The 23,870-nt window shown below is 37.4% G+C and overlaps 1 long non-coding RNA gene across 5 annotated transcripts in view; it reads left to right on the plus strand.

Annotated features, from left to right (window-relative positions):
* Positions 1-1,495: 1,495 nt before the first annotated feature.
* LOC138920871 (uncharacterized) overlaps positions 1,496-23,870 on the plus strand; it is a 48,903-nt gene continuing 26,528 nt past the window's right edge. The window contains exon 1 of one of the 5 annotated variants that reach the window (XR_011432806.1): positions 1,496-1,814. This is a non-coding gene — a long non-coding RNA (uncharacterized lncRNA). The remainder of the gene's footprint in view (positions 1,815-23,870) is intronic. The other 4 variants (XR_011432807.1, XR_011432810.1, XR_011432809.1 and 1 more) reach the window with 4 other exon arrangements.

The raw sequence follows: 23,870 nt of genomic DNA on the forward strand, positions 1-23,870 counted from the left end.
TATAGTTTCAGATACTGCTTTCCTATTTTCAGGAAAAAAGATTTTCTTGCTACAACTAGGTTTTAGAGTTTTAAATAGTTCTCATTCTTAGCAAGGCCTCAACATCTGTTTTGAACCCACAGTTCCCCGGAAGCCTCGCTCCCATGCGCAGCTTCTCTCACCGCTGGTACTGGGAGAGCCGCCGGCCTGTCTGACAGCACCGTGACCTCGGAGCTGGAGAGCAGACCTTCGTCCAGGCAGACATTGCAACAAGGCTCCCAAATGCGAGTCCTTTTTGAACACCATTCAAGGACACATCTCACCCCTGTATAGTACACACACACATACATGGACAGACACACACAGTCTACTCATAAAGTTGTATAAATAATTTCAAACCATAATTACATTTTAGAGATAAACTATGTGAACATCAAAGGAAAAAAATCATGTAATTTAAAAATATTAAGAAGATTAATCCAGAAAAAATACTGGACATAGACTAAAAAGTTATGAAAATATTTGTTGTTGTTGTTGTTGTTGTTGTTGCTTTGATGGAGATTAGCCCTGAGCTAACATCTGCCACCAATGCTCCTCTTTTTGCTGAGGAAGACTGGCTCTGAGCACACATCCGTGCCCATGTTCCTCCACTTTATATGTGGGACGCCTGCCACAGTGTAGCTTGATAAGTGGTGCCATGTCCACACCTGGAATCCGGGCTGGTGAACCCTGGGCCGCCAAAGCAGAACATGCGAACTTAACTGCTGCGCCACCGGGCCAGGCCCAAAAATATTTTTATTAATTGAAAAAATCCAGTTTTCTATATAATAATTTTTTCAAAAAGTTGTAAGAATAAATTCAAGCTTTAGCTCTTGAATCTATTTGAAACATAGTTTGGGGAACTTCCTTGTTTTCTGCTATGACAATATGCTGCAGGCTCATCTTGGGCATTTCCTGACTCAGACCCTGTGTCACACGGTCTTCCAAGGATCCTAATTCTTGTTACTGGGAAATGGTATCTAGTCTTTTCTGTAGTCTGAGCTACAAGATATGTATACTTTAACAGAAAATTATCATGAGTTCTTACTGTTACTTCCAATTCAAACTAAGGACCAGAGAGATGTTATGAAACTCAATCATCTCACCTTTGTATCTCCTTTTTTCCTGTTCTCAATGACGTTAGTGCAATTCCTCATTTGGTTTATCCCACAGCGCACACACATGCACACCAGGCTCAGAATGAAACTAGCATCGCTCATAAATAACAACTACAGAGAAGAGTTTAATATTTTTTGAAGTTCTTTTTCTTTCTAGGGTATATCTACAGTCAAATCTCTGTATTTTAAAGTCATCATGTGATTGTGCCTCTAACTTGATGCGCATTTTGTTTCGTTTGTTCCATTGGGTTTTAATGTTTCTGGATAACTTACCAAAATGTCATTTTGTTTTGTGTGTGTTTGAGACTCCAAGTCAAACTTGCACACATCCTACATGCAGATAAATCTGGCTTCTCTTCAGTCCTTTTTCCACTTCTCCAAATAGACTGCTCATCTCCCCCACCACCTGAGGTAATCCTGTTTATTTTTATAGTTTCTACATGCATTTCTTAAAAATATATAATTTGGAGCAATTTCAATTTACAGAATGTTTGCAGAACTAGCACAAAGGACTGCATTCCACTCCTTCAGAGAACCCATTTACGTTACGCCAGTTGCCCGTGAATCAGTCCCGGCCACTGTGGTGCGGCCGGTGTTCGTCTCTCTAGACTCCTGGTTCCTCATCGTTCCTGGACTCTCATGACCTTGACATTTTTGAAGACATGAGCCAATCATTTTGTAAGCTATTTAATTGATAATTGTCTGATGTTTCCTCACGTGTAGCTTCAGTTCATCCATTTGGGGCAGAATAGCACAGAATTGACTGTGTGTTCTTCTCACTGCCTCCTCTCAGGTGGTGTAGAACATAAATTTGATTAAAAAGCGATTGCCAAGTTTCTGCATGATAAAGTAACTTTGTTTACATATTTGTTATTTTTCTTCATTGTTAATAAATAATTTGCGGGTAGATAGCTCGAGAGTATGTAAATATTTCACTAAATTGCTTTTTGAATTTTCTTGAATCAATTTTATTAAATTATTTATTAATTTTATTGAAGATTCTGAAATAATTATTACTGAGGTAGTTGCCAAATGGTGATTATCTAATTCCACCATTCCTTCTGTGGATAGCTTTTGGTATGCTACTATATGGATGGGATTTTCTTCTCTCTTTCTTATTTACTAGTTGTTTTATCTATGTAAACACATGAAATCATTGTTATAATACATCACTATCTATGTGTATATCTACCATCTACCTATCTACCCATTTTAAGTGTGTGGTTAGATGAAGTTTTGTAAATTTGTTGTGTATTTTGATGGTCAACTTTTTCCAGACTTGCCTGAGGAGTCCCTTCAAGCTGGCTTTTGTATTGTTTTGATATGTTCCACTACCCTTTGAGAATTTCTTTAAGTTTGAGATTTATTATAAGGAATTGGTTCACTGACTATGGAGACTGAGAAGTCCCATGATCTACTGTTTCCACGCTAGAGACCCAGGAAGCCCCGTTACAGTTTGAAGGTGTGAGATCCAGAAAGCTGATGGTGTAGATTCTAGGCCAGATTTGAAGGCTTGAGAACCAGGGGCTCTGAGGACAGGAGAAGATGGATGTCCCAGCTTGGCAGTCAGGCAGAGAATTCAACCTTCCTCCTCTTGTTTGTTCTAGTGAGGTCCTCAATGGGTTGGCTGATGCCCACCCACATGAGAGAAGGCCATCTGCTTTACTCAGTCCACCAACTCAAATACTAATCCCTTCTGGACACACCCTCACAGACACACCCAGAAATAATGTCTAACCAGATATCTGGGCATCGAGTGGCCCAGTCAAGTTGACCAATAAAATTAACCCTCACAGGCACCTGTTCAAAATTTCCCCACAGGATGTCATAAAACTACATTGGTTATTTGAAAAAGTAAGTCTAGTATAAAGAGGTCATTGTTTCAAGGCTGGAAATTCTTATTTTGCATAGACTGGCTGCTGAATAATACTAACTCAGTCAACACAGTTTTGTTATCTTTATTATTTCATGTTTTGGATAAAAGGAAATGTGTCATCATCTTAGAAAGAAAGCAGAAATGATTGAGTTTACAATGATATTTTCTATTTTTCACTTTATAAGTATAGAGGCCTCTAACAAAGTGAGATAGAAGTTAAAATATATACACCAGTGAGAAATGGATATTCCAGGTTGCAGTTAGAAATCACTGACATCTCATCTTTGATAAGAAAACTCATATGATGAGTAACAGACTTGATTTTGCAAATTTAAAGAATTTTTATATTTCCATTTGTTTAGTATGGGTAAAGTATTGTTCTAAGCCTTCAAAATATATTTAATTCTTTACTTCTGATAACAGCCTTATAAAATAAGTATTATTATTTTTTCCATTTAAACATAAGGAAACTGAAGTTGAGAAAAGTGGAATAATTCACCCAAGGTCACACTGTTCTTAGGTGGGAGAGCCAGGATTTATGCTGACAGCCCAGCCCAGTCTGGCTGTCCTCTTACACACTCTGCTACAAAGCTCTTCAAATTATAGATTAATAAGTTGTTGTCCACCAAATATCATTGCATTTTCTCATTTCATTATAGAACAATATGACATTTTCTTTGAAAAATTTTTGCATGCAATGACTGAGAAAATACATTTTTAAAAAGTAAGAACCCTTCAGTCAAATATAGGAATTTTTTTTCTGGTTGAAGATCAGATATCATTTTAAGATTTTTATCTAATGTTTCACAAACTATACCGTCAAAGCCTTTGATAGCTGCTTAGCTATTTTGTCTAAAGAGAAACAAGTGAGGATGTGGCTATAATCCTCCAAAATTAGTTTTAAAATTACGTATCCTAGAGGCTGTGATCTTTAAAGATGAACATTTTAAAGCAAAAAAAACCCTGAAAGTATGTGGCACAGTGTATTATATATTTCTATTCTAAATGAAAGTATTATTTGAGGCCAAGAAGGTATTGGTATGAGTAACACTAAAACATCGTGCAGCTATTTACATGTTTGGGGTTGTGTCAGGCTGAAAGCTGAGGAAGAACAAATGAAGGAAATTTATAACTCTATGCCCTTCAGATAGAATAGAAGTGAATTAAACACTTCCAGTTAAATAACATTGTTAACTTTCAAGGTTGTAAAACTCACTCCCATTGCAATTTTCTTTAATATTGAAAAAGAAGATATAGCCATATTATAAAACAATCTAAACATTTCTGTGGACAAGAAACAAAAGAAAGCCGGCAGCAGGAATTGAAAAGTGTCTGGCTCCCGGTGTAAATGGGTGGTGGTTGTCAAGATGCTCTTCCTATGTGGTAACAGGGACTAGAGCTCCTCCCATATGGTGGGAGGCAAAAGCCAGACTCAGCACCTGAAATTACGGTGTGAGCTCCCCTACTTGGGCTGGGTGCCTAAAATCAACTACAACCCTGCCTGAGTGCTGGGACCTTGTTGCTCTACTTCTAGGAATGGTATGAGGGAACAGAGAGATACATGGCCGTACAATAGGATCAGGGCAAGGCAACATCCCAGCCCTTGATTTGTTGCTGCGGATGAATAGCCTCAGGTACAAGGATTAGATCTGGATCTGAGCAGGGGACCATGTTAGGCCAGATGAAGGCCTGTCAAACCACCAAAAAAGAAAGTGGGTGCACAGAGAGAGAAAAAGGAAACACACACGTGTGTGCACCTGCGCACATCTAAATAAAAGCACACGACTGGAAGGGCAGCCTTTCAAACTGAAGTTCCAGAGCACATGGAGGGAGACAGATTTCACAAAGGATAGGCAGTAAAGGAATGAGCATGCTTTCAAAGAAAAGTCAAATGTTATCATAATATTCCAAAAAGTATATAGCAAAGTGTGTTTAAAACTCTCTAACAAAGAAATTAATAAGCGAAAGTAGGATAATACAAATTAAAAGCAGTAGAAAAAATAATAAGAAAAATTTTAAATAAAAAATTTAATAGAATATTTGCTTTACTGGACTTAGTTGAAGAGATGAGTAGCTAACAGAAAGGTAATATTGAGGCATTGATGTAGAAATCTGTACAGAAAATGCCAAAATAAAGAAATTACTAAAAAAAAGTTACCAATATCTGATAGAGTAGAATTGAAAGTGAAAATAATTTAAAAGGTACTATATAATGAAAAAAGTCACAAAAAATCCAAATGTAATATTTATGACTAAAAATCATATATTCATTAAATATAAGGAAAAATAGAAAACATATTACAAGGAAAATCAACCAAATCCAACACCATGTTGGGAGATTTAATATACTTCCTTCAGAAATTTGTTAATCAAAAAAATTTTCTATAAAGTTATCTTTGATGACATAAAACAGCACAACTGACTAACTTGATCTAATAAATACATGGAAACTTGCCTTGTCTGCACAAAGACAGACTATACATACATACACGGAATTTTTATAGAAATTGACTCCATACTAACCTACAGGGAAATTTTAATATTTGAAACAATGTAATATAGATTTTATTTTGTGAACAATAAGCAATTAGATTAGAAATCTATAATGAAATGATGGTTAAAAATTCACACCAAGTACATTTGGAAATTAAAAAGCAAATTTTTATGTAACTCACAAATAACAGAAGATGGCTTTTCCCTCGTAGAGACATAGGTCTGAAATCTTTAAGAACTTTTCAAACCCAAGATAAGATTAAGGAAAAAATCCATAGAGGCTGGCCCTATGGCCGAGTAGTTAAGTTCAGGGCACTCTACTTTGGCAGCCCAGGTTCAGTTCCCAGCCATGGGAACCATCCATTGGTGGCCACGCTGTGGCAGTGACCCACATGCAAAGTAAAGGAAGATTGGCACAGATATTAGCTCAGGGTGATTCTTCCTCAGCAAAGAAAAAAAAAAAAGTCCATAGTCATTCCTAAATCCTGAGTATAAAGAAAATATTTTAAGCAACACAGTAGAAAAAAGAATCAGTTTATAACCAGACTTCTCTACAGTGACTTTGAAAACTATATGGTGGTAGAATAATATTCACAGACTATTGTTAGAAAACGTTTATCATCAAAAAATCTGTCCCCAGTAAAGATAGGCTAGCATGGATAATTGTGCTCAATATACTAATCATCGTTGTATGTGCTATAGATCAATCTTTCGAGATGGATGATTTCATTATCTCCAATTTACATATGAAAACACCGAGGCCCACTCCTAAGTGTCCCAGACAGGAAGCAGCAGAATCTGGTTCCAGATTCACCATTAAACATATTGGCATCTTTACTCTAAAAATCACGAATAGAACAGTGCAAAAGAAAGATGAGCACAAATTAATAGAATGCCCCTCTTTATCTGCAGAAAATACTTAAAGGATACTCTAAAGACATAAATTTGACAGTCAATAATAAGCGTTGCCTCTTTTATGTGTAGCTATATGTAAATGAGTGACAATGGGACTAAGATTTTATACTTTTAAGGATAGATAAAAATCTTGAAACAGAAGAGACACATTGTAAATACGAATCTCAAGACTTTAGAATTATCTCAGTAAAATTCCTAAGATTAAATATTTGAGAGAGGAAGAGAGGGGGAGTGGGGAAATAAAAATATTCCAAAGGCTCATTACTAGTGGGTTTGGAAAGAAACAGATAAAGCATCTTAATTGAGATGGTATTTTTATTCTATTTCCATATAATTATTGGAAAAATTGAGTTTTAGATATGATTACAAGAAATGCAAATGGAACGTGCTGTGAGCTGAATGTTTTCGTCCCTCCCTCACCAAACTCAGTTTTAAAGATCTAATCCGAACGCGATGGCGTTTGGAGGCGGGGCCTTTGGGAAGTAACTGGGGTTGGATGAGGTCGTGAGGGTGGGGCCAGAGGGAGGGGTTAGTGCTCTCAGAAGAGACTGTGAAAGCCTGCTCTCTCTCTGTCCACCGCGTGGGACACAAGAAGGTGCCTGTCTTCAAGCCAGGGAGAAAGTTCTCACCAGGAACCAAGTGTAAACGTTTAGTCAAAATGGATCATCTCTATTTATCGCAATTTGCTGAAGAAATTATTTATTAGTTTCATTTTTTAATTAATTCTATCTTAATTTGGGTACTACTTTTACCAATATCTATTGTTGTTTTTTCTTTCCTTACGTTTTATGACTTAATTTATTTTTATTGCCTTTTTCCCTTGTTAATTTAGAAATTCCTACAGTGAAATTATAACAATTATATCATGTAATTGCTGCAAATTTGTTATAAAAGATGTAATTGTTATAAAAGACACACCTAAGTCAACGTGGAAACAATAGTTTCAAAATAAAAGAATGAGTAAATTGTACCAGGAAAATGCAAACAAAAAGAAATCTGAAAGTGACAGATTAATGACAAAGAGAAATTTGACATGAAAAGTACCAAGGAAGAAAATATGGATTGTTATTTTACATTAAAAAATATACTCCCAAAAGAGATGACAGAGTCATAGACCTTTGTGGATGAGACAGTCCAGCAATCAAGTGAACAAAGCAAATTCCAAGGAGAATTCGATTAAGCACAGATATAAACATACATTTATATATATATTTTCAAAAATTAGAATGAGATAAAAATAACCAAGAGCACACTATGTTTACAAGACTGCCATGGAGCTCGTGTGTTTGTGTATGTTTGGTTGTGCAGACATTTATCTAAATCACTGCTGTGGGAGAGAGGATTTTACTCTAGTTACAAGCTACTGAGTTAGGCTTTTACTATTGAATGGATCCTGACAGAAGATGCAAGGCTCTTGGCTGAGAGAAAGAGGACTTATTTTTGACAGTACAGTAAGGAACATGAGCACGTCTACACGGGTTCCCTTTCCCTTTCCAGTGACCTGGGGTTGAAGGAGGTGGCCCTGGTGCACGCCTGCCCCTGCGCTGGGTGCATTACAGAATAGGAAGGCTGAGTCTGGGGAAAAGGCCACTTTTAGAATGAGGGGCAGGTAAACCTGCTCTTTGTCTCAGAGGGAGAGAGGACTTTGTCCTTCTAGGCTATGTCTGCAAACGCAACCCAGAGGAATTGTCTGGATACAGTGCCATGAGTGAGAGCCTTCTTTCCCGCTCGTCAGCAAGGGCATAAAGGACGCTCGGGGCCCACGGCAGGGTGACTCTCTCAACAATCACACTGGAGGTTGAAAGCAAACTCATTAAGAACATTAAGTAACTGTCCGCCAGGAGAAAACAAAAACAGACCCTATTATACTGCATCTAATAACAAATTGTGTATATATTGAAATAATTGAAATATTTCAGTAAATCTAAGAGACTAAAAAATATGGCAGGAGAGAATTTTGAAACAAGACCAGAAATGTGGAAGCTGGGAAAAAGATAAAAGATTACTTAACTATAGAAAACATTTTTAGAATGTCATAAATGGGGTCAATAGAAAAATAAGCTACATAGACATATTTTTGTAGTACAGAGGATTATTATCATTAAATTGAAGTGAAAATTACCAAAATCCAAGACAAAAAACCAGAAAAATGATACAAGTAGAGAAATCATAGAAAAGCAAATCTAAACAGTAAATAGTAATAGAATAATACAAGTCAAAGTAAAAATGAGATAATTTTCTGTAAGACTGGTAAATTTGTAAAAAGCAATGACACTTACTTTGTAGGGCTGGATCAAAGGTGCTGACGTAAATTTGACAGCCCATTGCTGGGAAACTAGCCTGTAATATTTTTATTGTGTAATGTTACTTGTAGTAATTAGTTTTGCAAAAATGTGGAAACAACATGAAGGTCTGTCAATGGGTAGATGCTGAGTACATTATTGTACATTCATACTATGAAGTATTCTGCATCATTTTAAATAATGAATTATGGTTATTACAGAAGATATGGAAAAAATTCCATAAGCTAATATTAAAAGAGAAAAGCAAGATTTAGAAAAATATGCATACTCCAGTTTTCTAAAAGTTACAGTAATAAGAAGTCCATTTTGAGTATATGAATGTAAATATATCGTAAGTAACAGTTTTGAATATGGTGAAAACTGTGGAATAACGCACAACTTTGAGGAAGCCGAGTTCTGAGGTAGATATTAAGTAAGAGATGGGGGAGTGCAGAGCGAAATCTAAAAGAAAATAAAAAATGTTGCATCTAGGTATAGAGTATTGAGGGTTAGAACAGCCACTTGTAACTGCATGGAAGCTGAGTCATTTTATATATGTATATATATAAATATGCCACTAGAAGGAAGAGGAAGCTACCCAGCTAACAATATCTTGTGTGACTCATTAGGTAGACTCTTTGGATCCCAAGTCCTTGCTAACTCCCCATCAAAGGAATGGTCAATCCACCTGCAGCTACTGGAGCTCAGATGGCTCCTGCTGCTCTCCTGAGTCTGCTTTATCTGGCCCCACGCCAGCTCTGAGTGCGCCTGGGCTGGACAGTTGGTGATTCTCCCTGCAGAGTGCGCATCTGTCCCTTCTGATAGGGCTGCTCTTTCAGAAAGTGCCTGAAGAGTGTCTTGTTACAGAACCCTCACAGAGAGGAGGCTCTCCTCAAAACATGCCTGCCTCTCCCCTCAGGTGGCCTCCAGCTCGTCATGGGCACAGACACTTGGAGCTGTCTAGATAGACTCGGAGGGAAGGAAGCCAGGAAAGGGGGAAAGGACAGCAGGAGACACATACCCAGGCTGAGGCGTTCTCTAAGACAATGTGTCCTCTAAGTGCCAGGAGATAAAGCAGGAGTATGTGCTTTTGAATGGAACCATGAAAAGCAGATGATATGAAAAAAGTGACATGTAGAAGTCGCTCTTCCTGGCATATACCTGGGACCTCTAGGTTCTCAACTTGGATTGATGCCACAGAAGGAAGCACAAAAAGACATTCAGAGGGAAGGGGTCAAGGGGCCAGCAGGCCAGAGGGTCACCTTCACCACTGACCACTGTAAATGCCAGCTATGGCCTAAAGTGAGAGCACGTCTTGGGTTGAGTTCTTTATCTACTCACCTGAGATATGCCAATGATGTATTATTCAGAGAGAAAAGCAAGGTGGAAAGTAGTGTCTATAGTATTAATACATTTTCTTAAAAAGAGATGTTAATAAATAAAATAAATAAATAAAACCCCTTACATGTGTGTAGATGTTTGCATATTTTTAGAGTAGGGCAAAGACAATATTGATTACCTGTTGGAGACAGGCATTTAAATGGAAAAGGTTTGGGGAGAACATATAGCAGCTTTCTTCACAGACCGCTGTATTATTTTACGAGTTCTTATGTGAAAGATTTACTCTGATAATTTTGGAAAAGCAATTTAATAAAGAAAATAATAAAAGACTTGGGCATTTTGTGCCTTTTCACACACAGAAGTCACAGCATTGTGACCAATGGTTGAAAGTGTGTTGAAAGGACTCCCTTTCCTTTATCAAGTATATATACTGGCAAGAACATATAATAAAACTAATGAAAGAAAATCACACCCAACCTATGTGTCAGTTTAGACTTCACCTTATCATTGCAGTTAAACTACCTGGATCTTGTTTCCTTTATCTGTCACGGAGAAACTTACCTCAATGACCCTATGCTGAGGAACGAAGAAGATATTATATTGTTCTGAAAGTAATTTGTAAATAGGATATTGCTATTATATTGATCTCAAGATGATAAGAATTATTTCACTATTCCGTCTCCAACGTGAGTATGAAAAAGGATGGGATGGGTGAGGAAGAGGTTGCTTTCAAAGACAAGAATGCAGTTACCTTTATAATTTTAAAGGGATGGATAAGCACCTTCTTAATAATCATATATTATCTAGTGCACATACTTACCTAGCAATGTAGACATGTTAATATAAAATTAAATCAAAATACTGTCATTGCAGAAAGCTTTTAGAGAAAACATATTGATTAGTCTAAAAATGAAATGTGTTAAAAATGTGAAAAAATTCTTAAGAATGATATATAGGCTTTTATAATATTTATTTCTATGATATATGTGCATCTCTGGAGATAGTCCTGCCTTTTAAGACCATAGGAAATTAGAGGAAACTGAAAAGAAAAGTCTTAAAAGGCACAATGTAGTGGGTCATTCCACCACGTCAGGCACTGCTTAACAATCTGTTGAGAAGGCAACTTGAACTAAACAAGCAACGTTTTACTCGATTTCCAAGAGCGACAGGTGCAAAGTGGCTTGAGGAAAAAGCATTCATTATGGGTGAGGTTAAAATTAGGTACTTAAAACTCGTCATCTAATTTAGGTCATTTATCATCCTCCTCAAAGCCCCTTTTGTACAATTGAATCCTGAAGTGCTCAGCTTCCTATTAGGTCATCACAGCTGCCACGGTATCACTCAGAGCAGATGTTTCACAGACAGAAAGAGCCCCGCTAATTTTAACAGAAACATGGTAACTGTAAGTCACTTTTTGGCAGTTCCAGCAGTGAATGTGAATGTACCATGCAGGTGCAACTGTACGTAGTGAATGGAAGGATAAATGCTTTGAGAAAGGGAAAAGTGATATTGGTGAGAGATCCCTGAAGGGTTTCGTTCCTGACAGGTTGGGACTCCAGAGCCTGTATGCTGTGGTCCACTGTGATGAAATTCACCCTGTTCCTTCTCTTTTGAAAGAAGAGAACAAAAACTAAAGTGGTCAGGCTAATTATAGTGCATTCTCACAATCATTTTCCAAATCTATTTGCACTTGGAAATAGAATCTTGAGGGGAATTTCTTACATTTAAGTCATGAGCTCACATATGAGTATCTTCTCAACTTTTGCCTGTAGTAGTATGAGCATATGTGTTTATATTTCTGCATGTTTAGGTATACGTATATGTGTATGCAGAAATCAGAATGAACCTGTGAAACTCACAGATATTGACCACATACCATAAATTCCTGTCCGGTTCATTATTATTAGAATTCATGGCATGGCATTTCTGTGGAAGAGAAAAAAAATCCCTTCTACTCAGAAAAAATATGGGAGAGATATTTGTGACAAGTGGCTAATTTAATTCTTAGTGTTTAGCAGATAATTAAATGTACTTGAATTAAATGGGAGAGAGTCCCTTGCTTAATTATAAGACCTTTAAAAAATATGAATTGCAACCATTAAATGTTAATTTCCTGTGTAATCACTGTACTTGACAAATATATATATTTCTATATGTATCTATGCATGTATGTATGTATATATAATGTATGTTATATTCTCAAAAACATATTTCTTAAAGAATGTATGTGATGACATTTTTAGGAGTTAACGTAACATTAAGAAGCTATGGCCCTGCATTAGTTTCTTAGGGCTACCAGAAAAATCACCACACACTGGGCAGCTTAGCACAACAGAGATGTACTTTCTCACCGTGCTGGAGGCTGCACGGCCTCTCAGGCTTGAGGGGAGAGCCCTTGCAGCTTCGGGGGGCTCCAGCTGTTCCTTGGCTTGTGGCCGCATAACTCCAGTCTCTGCCTCTGACTTCACCTGTTTTTCTCCAATTGCTCCCTGTGTCTTCTCCCTTGTAAGGACACTTGACATGGAATGTAGGGCCCACCTAGATAAATCCAGCATGATCTCATTTCAAGATATTTCATAACATCTGCAAAGATCTTTTTTCCAAATAAGGCCACATTCACAGGTTCTGGGGGTTAGGACAGGGACATAACTTTTGGGGGGCTACCATTCAACTCACAACAGGCATTATAGAGGTAAATGAACGTTTTAAGCAGTGTTACTCAAAATCCAGTCCTCAGATGGCCACCAAGTTTGTGAACTATTTGCTACTGGTCTGCACCAAGATGAGGTGCTTGCACCAGCAGGTAAATCAATTTTATCATAAAGCACACAGATTCAGCTGACAGTTGTTTGGAAAGATTTTCTTTTTCTTTTTTTAAAGATTGGCACCTGAGCTAACAACTGTTGCCAATCTTCTTTTTATTTTTTTCTGCTTTTTTTTCCTCAAATTCCCCCAGTACCTAGTTGTATATTATTTAGTTGTGGGTCCTTCCAGTTGTGGCATGTGGGATGCCGCCTCAACGTGGCCTGATGAGCGGTGCCATGTCCACGCCCAGGATCCGAACCAGTGAAACCCTGGGCCGCCAAAGCGGAGCATGTGAACTTAATCACTTGGCCACGGGGCCGGCCCCCATAGAAAGATTTTCGTGGTGAAGGAAACGGTATATTGATTTATTTTCCAGAGCAAGCTCCTTATCGCATCACCGGCCAGCACTTTTTGAGTTGTACAGTTTTAAAATATAATGGCCCATTGACTCTAGGTTGATGTGTCAAATGTAGTCTTATTGGATTGTAAGTCTAATATGGTCACTACAGAAAGATTCTGGGAATGGGGTCATTACACAAGATACCTGATCATCACAGAACTCATTGATTTATTAGCCTTAAATTAGTAGGAACCAGGTACTTGATGGCATGGAGCAACATGATATAACTGAAATGCAAAAAAAGGAACATCAAAGTGAACATACCATTGCCTAACCACACATAATCTGTTTGCCTTTGTTTACTACATTGCATTTTTCTTGCAGAATAGTAGGCACATGTGCAAAACAGTATATAAAGTTATTTTTTACTGTTATTAAGTGGAACACATGCTGTCAAAATCCCAGCCACTGGACTTTTACCTCGCATGTAAAGCTGACATCATCATCTCCAAGGCATCATTTGTGAACACCGTCTGCAATCCATGGGCATCTCCATTGGCTAAGAAAATTTGATTTGCCCTCAGTTGTGTGCAAGGCAACAATAACTTCTCCCCTGTATTATCTTGAAGTGTGGCATATTTCTTAAAGCTTTTAAGCTAAGATAACTATCAGAAACTTTGGTCGTATTTCACTACGCGATGTCATATTTCGTTTTCTCTATCACTTATCAGGCTTTCTCTCCAAATATCTATTGCTTCTGCTACCAGAGTGACTCAGGGACACATCCCGAGCGAATCAGTTCTTAAGACCCATTTATTTTTGTTGTGCATATCAGTGTTCATCTTATTACATATTGTTTTCATTTTCAAAGTTAAGAGCATAAAATCGTATTTCCCCAGGATAAAAAGGGCCTAAATCAATTTCCCTAAGTACATTCCAAAAGGAGCATTAAGTGTGGCATCTAACTTCATTACACTATTGAACTTGAATTTGCTGAACTGAGAAGTTAAGATGTTAATGTCAGACTAAATCAAAAATTAAAGTCTTGGGTCATCACGGTCCATTCAGAATTGTCACTTGAGCATATAGTATATAATATGTCCCGGTAAAAATTCCCACATATTTTGAAAATAATTTCCTCTTTTTTTTTCTCTGTCCCTAGGGAACAGTTTTAAGCAAAGCATTTCCATATGGAAAGAGTGAGGAGATTTAATGGGCTGTATAGCGTCACTCATGAACAGTATTTAAGTCTCAGGAGCATAACTGACTCTCGAAGATCAGCATGTATGCAAGCATTTCATTCCCTAGTATGTTCATATGCTGTCAGGGCAGGACACTCCACCAACACAATTATAAACAACCCCAGAAGCCATGTGATCAAGCCCACTGTTCCATGATCTTGTTGGACCACAGATGCTCCCATTGTAATGGTGAAAAGGAAATCGATACAGCAGCTTCCAGGGTACTTACTCTCGTGAAAGTGAGGGCAGGACATGTGTTTCAACATGATTTTCACAGGTCAAAAAGAATAACTTGGCAAAGATGATCATTTTTATAATTAGTGATGTAATAATAATTCCGAAATTATTGAAGTCAGAAAAGGTGTACTCCCTTTTCCATCGTTTTCTGTGAACTTGAAGGCAGGCAGTGGTCCTGGGACCTGAGTGCACAGGTGACGTGAGGCAGCTGGCAAGCTTTAACAGCATCAGATGCTCAGGCCCCATAACCACCCAAGATTCTGATTTATTCAGCTTAACTTTCAAAGTTCCCACGTGAACTGAATGTGTTGGCAGGTTGGAGAACCAAGGCTTGTTCAAGAGCAACTATTATCCAATTCTAGTATATAAAAATCACATGGGAGCTTAATAAAATGCGTATTTTTATTATGCCAAGCTGCCAGGAATTTTGATGAGTCGGTCTAAGTAAAGGTACTATAATTACATTTTTGCAGGCGTCCTAGGGGACCCTATACCCATGGTCCATGTACTTTACCAGTTGAGAAAAAATCAAGCAGACTCCTTCAGGAGATGTCCTACTAGTTAGAGTACTACTTTATGCAACACTGATCTGTCAGGAGTTTATTTTGACTTATATAGTCACATTCATGCTCAGCTTCCATTTATGATTGTGAAAAGAATTATATGAATATTCCAACTTTATAAATGAAAAAAAAACAAGCCACAAAATGTTAAAATGGCTTCCCTAATTCTATCAAAGAGAGATATTACACCTAGGATTAATTCTGGTTTATTGTTTTTTTTCATTCTACCTAAATAATCTCAGATTAGCTAAGCACTGTCCAAACAAAGGTACCGTCGTCTGGTTCTGGGACCAAAATGAATGATGATAAGACTGAAAACCTAATACTGGAAGATATGTCAGCATAGAAACTTGACACCCTCTCTGAGACGCAGAAGGGCCTAGTGGATGAGATCATGGGCTTGGGAACCAGACTGCAGGTGTATGTGAATCCTGGCTCTGCCACCAATCAGCTTTGTGACTCTAGGCAAGTTACGTAATCTCTCTGTGCCTTAGTTTTCTCATTGTCACATAGGAGTAATTCTCATCTCATAGGGTCTCTGCGAGGGTAAATAGATTACTGTGTATCAACTCCTAGAACGGTGACTTTAGGAGTCATGGTGCGACGTATTCTATAGTTGGCTTTACTATTTGACAAGTAGAAACGGACATTTGTAGGGGCTGTATTTGAATGAGGTACTGTGATTCAAGTCATACGAAGATTGTATTTTTGTTTTCAGTAAATTCTATTAAATCTTCAGTTGTATTTGATTACAGGCTACATTTAAAATATCTTTCCATTTAATCAAATGAGTTGAAAATTGCTTATATGGGATTTATTCCTCAAAATGCAGTGGCTTTGGCTCTACTGATTAAGCATCTGCCCTGTTCTTCCTCCAAAAAATGAAAAAAGGGAAAAAACCTCGCTTGCTTTGTAGTAATATAGTAATATTTAAGAATGAATCCCAACTGAGATAGAAAGGAAAAAGGAAGGCTTTCAGGTCCAGTTGGTACAGCGTGGAATGCCGAGCCCACTAACTTCAGGCACCTAAGAGCGGCTCCGAGGGGGAGCCTGGGATGGGAGAGAGATTCTTCACATAACTTCACAGGGCACAACGACTCCATCACTGCCGAGTGCTCTCCCGTACTCAGTCCTAAAAGCTTTGCTGACTTTCTCATCAGCAGGGGAACCCAAAAGCAACATCCAATCATTCTGACAAACTGCTTGAAAGACTAACGACCTCGGATGGCAGCCACAGAGAGTGCGGACGCAGTCAACAGAACAAGCAGTTTTGAAATGACAATAATTATGCCCCAGTGAGACTGAGGAGAAAGGTTTTAGAGCCTATTTTTAGGTTCATCTAATGATCATCTCTTGCTTTTAGCAACTTCACTGGACCGCCTGGGATGGCTTTTTGAGCCTGGTTTTATATTTTTCTCTCCCTTATTTTCTCCTCACTCTAAGTCACTTAACTATACACTAAATCCTTTTGGGGTGTGCGTGTGTGCACAGGTGTATGTGCACATGCGTGTATGTGTGATTCTGGAACAAAGCAGAGTATAAGAATATATAAATGAATAAAAACAACTTTGAGGTATGTGAAGGAGTAAAATTTTGGCAACAGAATCTGGACATATCTTGTTGCCACATTCTATGCTACCTATAGTTTGATGGTTTCCCCTATAATAATGAAACTAATTCAGAAAAGAGTTACTTCGAACTACACGGTGCTGAAGTTGATCCATAAACAATTCTATCTTTATTGAGAGAAGGAATAAAGACTGTTACCTGCTGTTCTCACAGAATAAATAATTTATATTCTCTTCTCCACAGAAAGTTCTGTTTTGGTTCAGAGTTGGATCAAGTGTTTTATTTAGTTTTGTTTTTGCTATTGTAGTTGCCTTATGACATCAATAAGGATTTGTAGCACGAGCTTAATAGAATTACTTCCTGAGCCTCTGCTGGCATCAGAAGCCAGAACACTGTGTATTCTGAGGACAAGCAGCACATCCTTCATTATCTGTGATCCTTCAACTCATTTCAGATTCTGCCTATGTCTTGCCAAGTGTTTTAAACATCCAAGTGCTTATTTCTTGGGTTGATCAAAACACTAGCTGATCTACCATTACTTGTGACGCTAATGAATCTTTTATAATAAAGTTGTGCTCATTTCTTACATAGAAATAAAATGCAAGGGCCAATAGCAGAGGCACAGTCTGCATTTGCAGTGTGTCGTCTGTCCCCTTCCTGCTTTCCTTTTGCAGTACTTCTGCTCATGTTTGTTAATTCCTGGCTCCTCTTGCTTTTGCTGTCTTCTGTGCAGAACACTGTGTATAGAAAGAAATATTTTAAAATGAATATTTCTTAAGGTTAGAAAGTAACTGTTTCGAATCTAATCCTCAAACTCTATGTGAAACAGAGATGTTTCTTTAGGAACTGGGGGCATTAAAGATCAGCATTGTACATGTTTTAACTTAAAAACACCACTCTTTATTGCTTATATTTAAAGTTTGGCTCACTCTAGTTTTATTTGCGGCGTGAGGGCGGCCCGCTCTTCCCACAGGGGCTCGACCACCGCTTGGTGGCGACGTCGTCGAGAGGATTCTGCGGTGGGGCCGCGGAAAAACCCGAGGCCCTTTTCAGCCCGGCGCTGGCACTGTGATTTACCGAATCATAGCCCTATGTCTTCATCTTTCAGAGGGCCTTTTAGCATGGGGACTAGATCAAATTTCCCATGGCAGAGTGATAAAACATGTTACACATGCTTATTTTTAACATAAATAGCCACCATGTAAAATTACCCAAAACTAGCAAAATTAAAGCAAAGCTTAATTTATCTTTCTTTTTCTTCAAAACAACTGCAAAATACCAGAAATGTAAAATATACACATTAATAAATAGAAACAAATAATAATAAAAACACCAGAAAAAAACCCCACCTTTGAGTTCGTCTTCTTAAATACGGAAAATGTAATGACACACCAAGTCCTGCTAAGTCTGGATCCAATTTACACTATGGCTTAGGGTGTTCAGTTTTCCCCTTGAACAAAATCCTGAGGCCACACTGAACTGCTTTTTCCTTATAGAGTCTGTGTCTTTTCCCATCCCATATCCACATTCACGCCATTTCCCCTGCACAGAATGCCTCCACCCACGACCCCCAACCTCCGCAGACCCCATTCTCCGACAGCCGTCCTGGTGCCGCACCCTCTGCCCCTCACCACAGGGCTACAGCTGTGTTTAAATCAAATGTATGAGCGTCTGTCTCACTGATAAAATGGGAGTTTTTCAAGCAAAGGGACTATTTTCATTCACTGTTTTTGCAATTCTCTTGTTTTTCTTCCTTCCTTCTTCCCTTCTCTTCCCTCCGGGCCATCCCTCGACTCCCCACTTTTGATTTGGTGAGGAAGATGGGCCCTGGGCTAACTTCTGTTGCCAATCCTCTTTTTGCTGAGGAAGATTAGCCATGAGCCAACATCTGTGCCAATCTTCTACTTTTTATATGGGATGCCACCACATCATGACTTGATGAATGGTGGTAGGTCTACACCAGGCATCCTAACCTGCAACCCCAGGCTGCCAAAGGGGAGTGCACGAACTTAACCACTACACCACCAGGCCAGCCCCCCACCAACCCTTTTTTAAGTAAGTGTAACATGGCTGTAATAGATCTGACATGTGCAGGCATTGCGGATATGATAAATCCAATGTGGTACCTGATCTCCTAAGAAATAGCATCAAGTAAATAAATGTGTGCCTGATAGAGACAAGCACTTGGTACTTGGAAATAACAGTGGAAGCTAAAATATATGGAGTGGTTATTAGGTCATAGACACTTTTATAAGAATTTTACATGTATTAACTATTTAAGTTTTATACCAAGCTAAGAATTCGATGCAATTATTATGCTCATTTTGTGGATGAAGTCTTAGAGGACTAGGGAGGTTAACATAATTTGTTCTAAGTCAAACAGCTGGATTTCAGCTAAGGTGCTGATCCAGGGTGTACACTTACAACGACTGTGCATACTGCCTCTCACTACACATAAGGTAGAAACATATAAATGTTGAAACAGCTTCTTTTCCACATATGATAACCGGTTCTGAACTAATAAACCATAATCTGATATATTATTATAAGAACTATTATTTTTAATTTTTTCTATTTATGTATCTACTATACTTTTAGTCTGTACTGTAAGTACTTAATTTCCTTTTTTGATTTATGCTTGCATTTTTACCTTCCTAGTTAACATGTAAATTCTGAGAAAGCACAGATTTCATCTAGGATTTCTTTTGTCTCTTCAACTTCTGGCATGGTGGTGGACACATACAAAGTTTACTTACAATAGAGACTTGACTGGTAATTACTATATTTCCAATGCTATTTAAGCTTATTGAACTCTTTTTTCAAATTACTCTTTATTGAATTGTTTTTAATGACAAATGAAAATCAAAATTATATGTGGAGATTTTCTTGCAATACACATAATTGGACTTGATGCCAAGGTCTTCTTTGTTAGGTATTATCTTGAATGCAAGCACTCAATTGAAAAAGCACTCCATCTTCCTGCAGGAATTGTGGTCTGAGGAACTAGCCGGAGGAAGTGTTGACAGGCTTGCTACTGCTTTACTGTGAGTCCTCATGTCCTTTGTCTCTGGCCCAGGAGTCTCGTGTCTTCTGCCAGAATCCATGGATCTGTGGCAGGCCAACTTGTTAACTTACAAGTAGGGTAAATCTCAGACCCGTCACAGTTATTGATACACTTTTATTCTGAGAGAGGCTCATCAGCAAGCAATAAGCATTCACATTTGATTAGAATCTTAACAAGACCCAGAACAACATATTGAGATTTCATTTGAACTATCAATACTGGCTGATCCATAATTAGTCCACTTTCTAAGTTAACATTTTCCTCAAGAACATCTGTCATCCTACCAAGTGCGTCGTTCCGTCTCTGACATCCACAGCCGTTATCCTTGGAGTAAGCCTCTTTGACCTGCAATCGTCTCCACAGTGTCGTGATCCAGTTCGAGCTTCTCCATCCCTTAGCTTTCCATGAGACACTGTTTCCTGAGCTGCTTCTCCCAAGCTCTCCCTTCTAAGAACTGAAATTCCACCAGGAACTTCCTAGGTAATTTTGTTTTCTCCTCCTTTATTTTGGTTCTTTTTTGAGGAGGGGTAAGGGAATTTCGTAGCATTTATCTTACACTTCTTTGCAGAACAGTGACTATTCTATTAAGCTTTCTCTCTTTCTATATTGTAAACTCCTTAAGAATAGTAATGCAGTTTTATTCATTTTGATGCCCTCTATCCCCCATAGCCTGGCATAATTGCTTGAATTTAATGGCTAGTTAAACCCTTTTGAATGAATGGATTTCAAGTATGTAATTAGTATATAATTCTTGCACATTCACGAAGTGTCTAATGTGACTTCAATACAGGCACTTCGTTATTTTTTGTAAGCCAAAAATACATTAGATAAACATTGTTTGTACTTATAGAGGGAAATTGGTACATAACTAGATTGTTGTCCAAGGGTTTTATTTAGAACAGTTAATAAAATATCAATAGGTCTTTAATATTAAGCTAAATGTATATATTCAGTTTCTTGATGTGAAAGTTCCATAAATAGTAAAATGAGTATTACAAATATAAACACAACACAAATAAACTAAATTATGCCCTATTAAAGATATGGCTTTAGGCTAAAGCTTTAAATCAAAGACCCACAGATATTTGTGTTTCATCAGTCAGAAGAATTATGTGAAATCAGTGATAGTTCTGCTTACCAGGAAACCCCTTGTTCAAGACTTTAATGACAAAGTATAAAATATATCAAGGAAGTACATGAAGTTTGTAGGAAAAAGTGTTTTCTTGGCGAGTTTCACGCATCCTATTATATATCTCTACTTTTGTTCAAGATCTCAGTTTTTAAAGTCTTAGGTCTAGGACCCAAAGCATCTGAATTCATGTGTCCATCCCAAATGTGCTATAGTACGGATTTAGGCAGTTCTGTAGATCAGAGGCTGAAAAATAATACTTGATCTTTTAGGGCTATGCTTACTAATTTTATCATTAAATATATATTATGCAACTAAAATCAAAATATATTGCTTTATTAAGGCTCAGCAAAGCTTTTTTTATGGAAATTATTTCTTATATGATATATAATTATGTACTTTTTTATAATATGAAAGTTGTTTCACCCTCTTTGAACATAGGTAACTTGCTGGCAAAGGAAGGTGGGTCAGAAATGTATGGGGCAGGGGCCGGCTCTGTGGCTGAGTGGTTAAGTTCGTGCACTGTGCTGCGGTAGCCCACGGTTCGGATCCTGGGCGCGGACATGGCACCGCTCATCAGGCCACGTTGAGGCGGTGTCCCACATCCCACAACTAGAAGGACCTGCAACTAAGATGTACAACTATGTACTGTGGGGTTTGGGGAGATAAAGCAGAAAAAAAAAAAGAAATGTGTGGGGCACTAAGACGTATTAGACTTAGGGAGGCAAATACTTATAATAGAAAAGGAATTTAATTTTTAGTCTGAAGATTTTAATTTGAATCTTGGCTCTGGAGGCAATGTGGAATCGATGAGACATATAACAGTGTACATTTAAATGAAAAAATAACTTTCTAGATGCTGTGGATGATGTTTTTGAGGGAGAGATGATTATTGGCAGGGTGATAATTTAATAGCTGTTAGATGTGAACAGGAAAAAAAACTGCATAAAAGGTAGAGAGAAAAGATTCAAGAAATCTAAGAGAAGAAACAAATTAAACAGCAGACAAAATAATTCCTGGTTTCTGGTTTTGACAACTGGTTGGTTAGAGTTACTACAATACCATATTTCCACAAATTTGCAAAGGCAACATTTAAATATAAAGAAAAACATTAATAAATCATTATCTTTGTGAGGGAGAACATACGGGAGAGGACAGAGTGGGAATATTTCTTTGAATATTATTTGTTGTTCAGTATTGAAGTTTGAAATAATCAAATATTTTAAATATTCAAAAAATAAAATGGAATTGCAAAGGAAAATCCAATGGAAAAAAATTTCCTAAAAATGGGAAGCCAACTGAAAAGAATGTATCTGTTTTTCAAGTTGCTGACAGCCAGCATGGATAAAATAACTCCTTCAAATGCTTTTTAGAACATAGATGTGGACTTGCATACTTGATAGCATTCTACAAACAAAAGCAACTTTCAAATACATCCATAAGACATTGTTAGTTGCAATGCTGGTATTTTTATCTTCAAAATCTCTGTGTGTGTTGAGAACAAAACAAATAAATAATTACACCAATATTGTTAGGCATAGATTTTTCAGTATATAAGAGATATAGTTTTAAAATCAAAATGATTGACTCTATGATATTTAATATGAAATGGAAATATCAGCATAATCTTCTAATTTTTTAATTAATTAAATAGTTCCTAATTCTACCTACTGAAAACACGCAGATTATATTCTGTAAAAACTATTCCCCATCAAAGAGAACAAGGGCTTCCGAGAATAACTGATTTTAGTTTCGGGGCTAGAAATGTGCAAAATAGGAGGTCAAGACGTTTGGGAGAGAAGAGTCTCGGATCTGTTGTTCTAAGTTCCCCTAGGACATGAAATTATCAGGCAATATTAGAAGTTCTGATTTTGGGCTCCAGCTATGCAATTTAATACATATTCATTTAATTTCTATAGCATTTAAGAGATTGAATCTAACAATCTTTAGAATACTGACAGTTCTCAAAAGTACATGCTTAAAGAGACTAAATTAAGAAAACTCAGAGATGGCACACTGGTGCCTGAGAGGCACTAAGAGAATCACTCAGAATGAGAAGGGGAGCATCTATCCCAGAGTCACTGGGTCGAATCGTGATTTACACGCCGTAGGTCAAAGAATTTATTTGTTAAAACTAGTACATCCGCTCTCTTTCTTCATAATTTATCATTAGTTTGATTTGCATGACTTTATTTTGGGTCTGTTTAATTGAAATTCAAAATAAGCATGCTAAACAATAAAAATAATTATGTATTCTCTTATGTTTCACATTTAAAATGTATATTAAAATTTCTTCAATCCCAATGATTTCACTTCAACTTTAGTTTTTCCATTTAGACTCCTTTCCCAAGTACTTGTGATCCATTTGATGAAAAAGTACTTCCCAACATCTGCCTTGAATTTCCTTTTTCCTCCAGTCCCATTCCTGAACCCTCATCTTGTTATCTTCTGTAAGTGGAAAATAGTCTGCTTGACATTATTTCTATCATGTTCAGTTTTGTGTATTTCAGTGAAATCTTTCTTAATTATGTTCTTCCCAAGAGAGCACTAAATCTTTTTTAGCCTGTCTTCATAGATTTTTACCTGTTGGCCCTAAGATAAACCCCATTGCTTTTTAAATCAACTTCAAGAGTTAGAAAGTCTTGGGTACTTTATTAAAAGAAGCCATATTAAAACAATATTCACAAAATATGAAAACTCAATTTTCATGCTTTGGAAGAATTTGTTTTCTCTGAAAATAAGCAGAACCTCTAAAGAACGAAGTGACATCAGATACACCAGTACTTGTACATTTTGGTTCCACTTCTTTTCTCTTTTGTTTATTACCTTTAGTACCTTGAGGGTTCAAACAGTGGTGAAATAGCATTTTTAAGAGCTCA

This window comes from Equus caballus, chromosome 26 (genome assembly GCF_041296265.1).
Source record: "Equus caballus isolate H_3958 breed thoroughbred chromosome 26, TB-T2T, whole genome shotgun sequence".
NCBI lineage: Eukaryota > Metazoa > Chordata > Mammalia > Perissodactyla > Equidae > Equus > Equus caballus.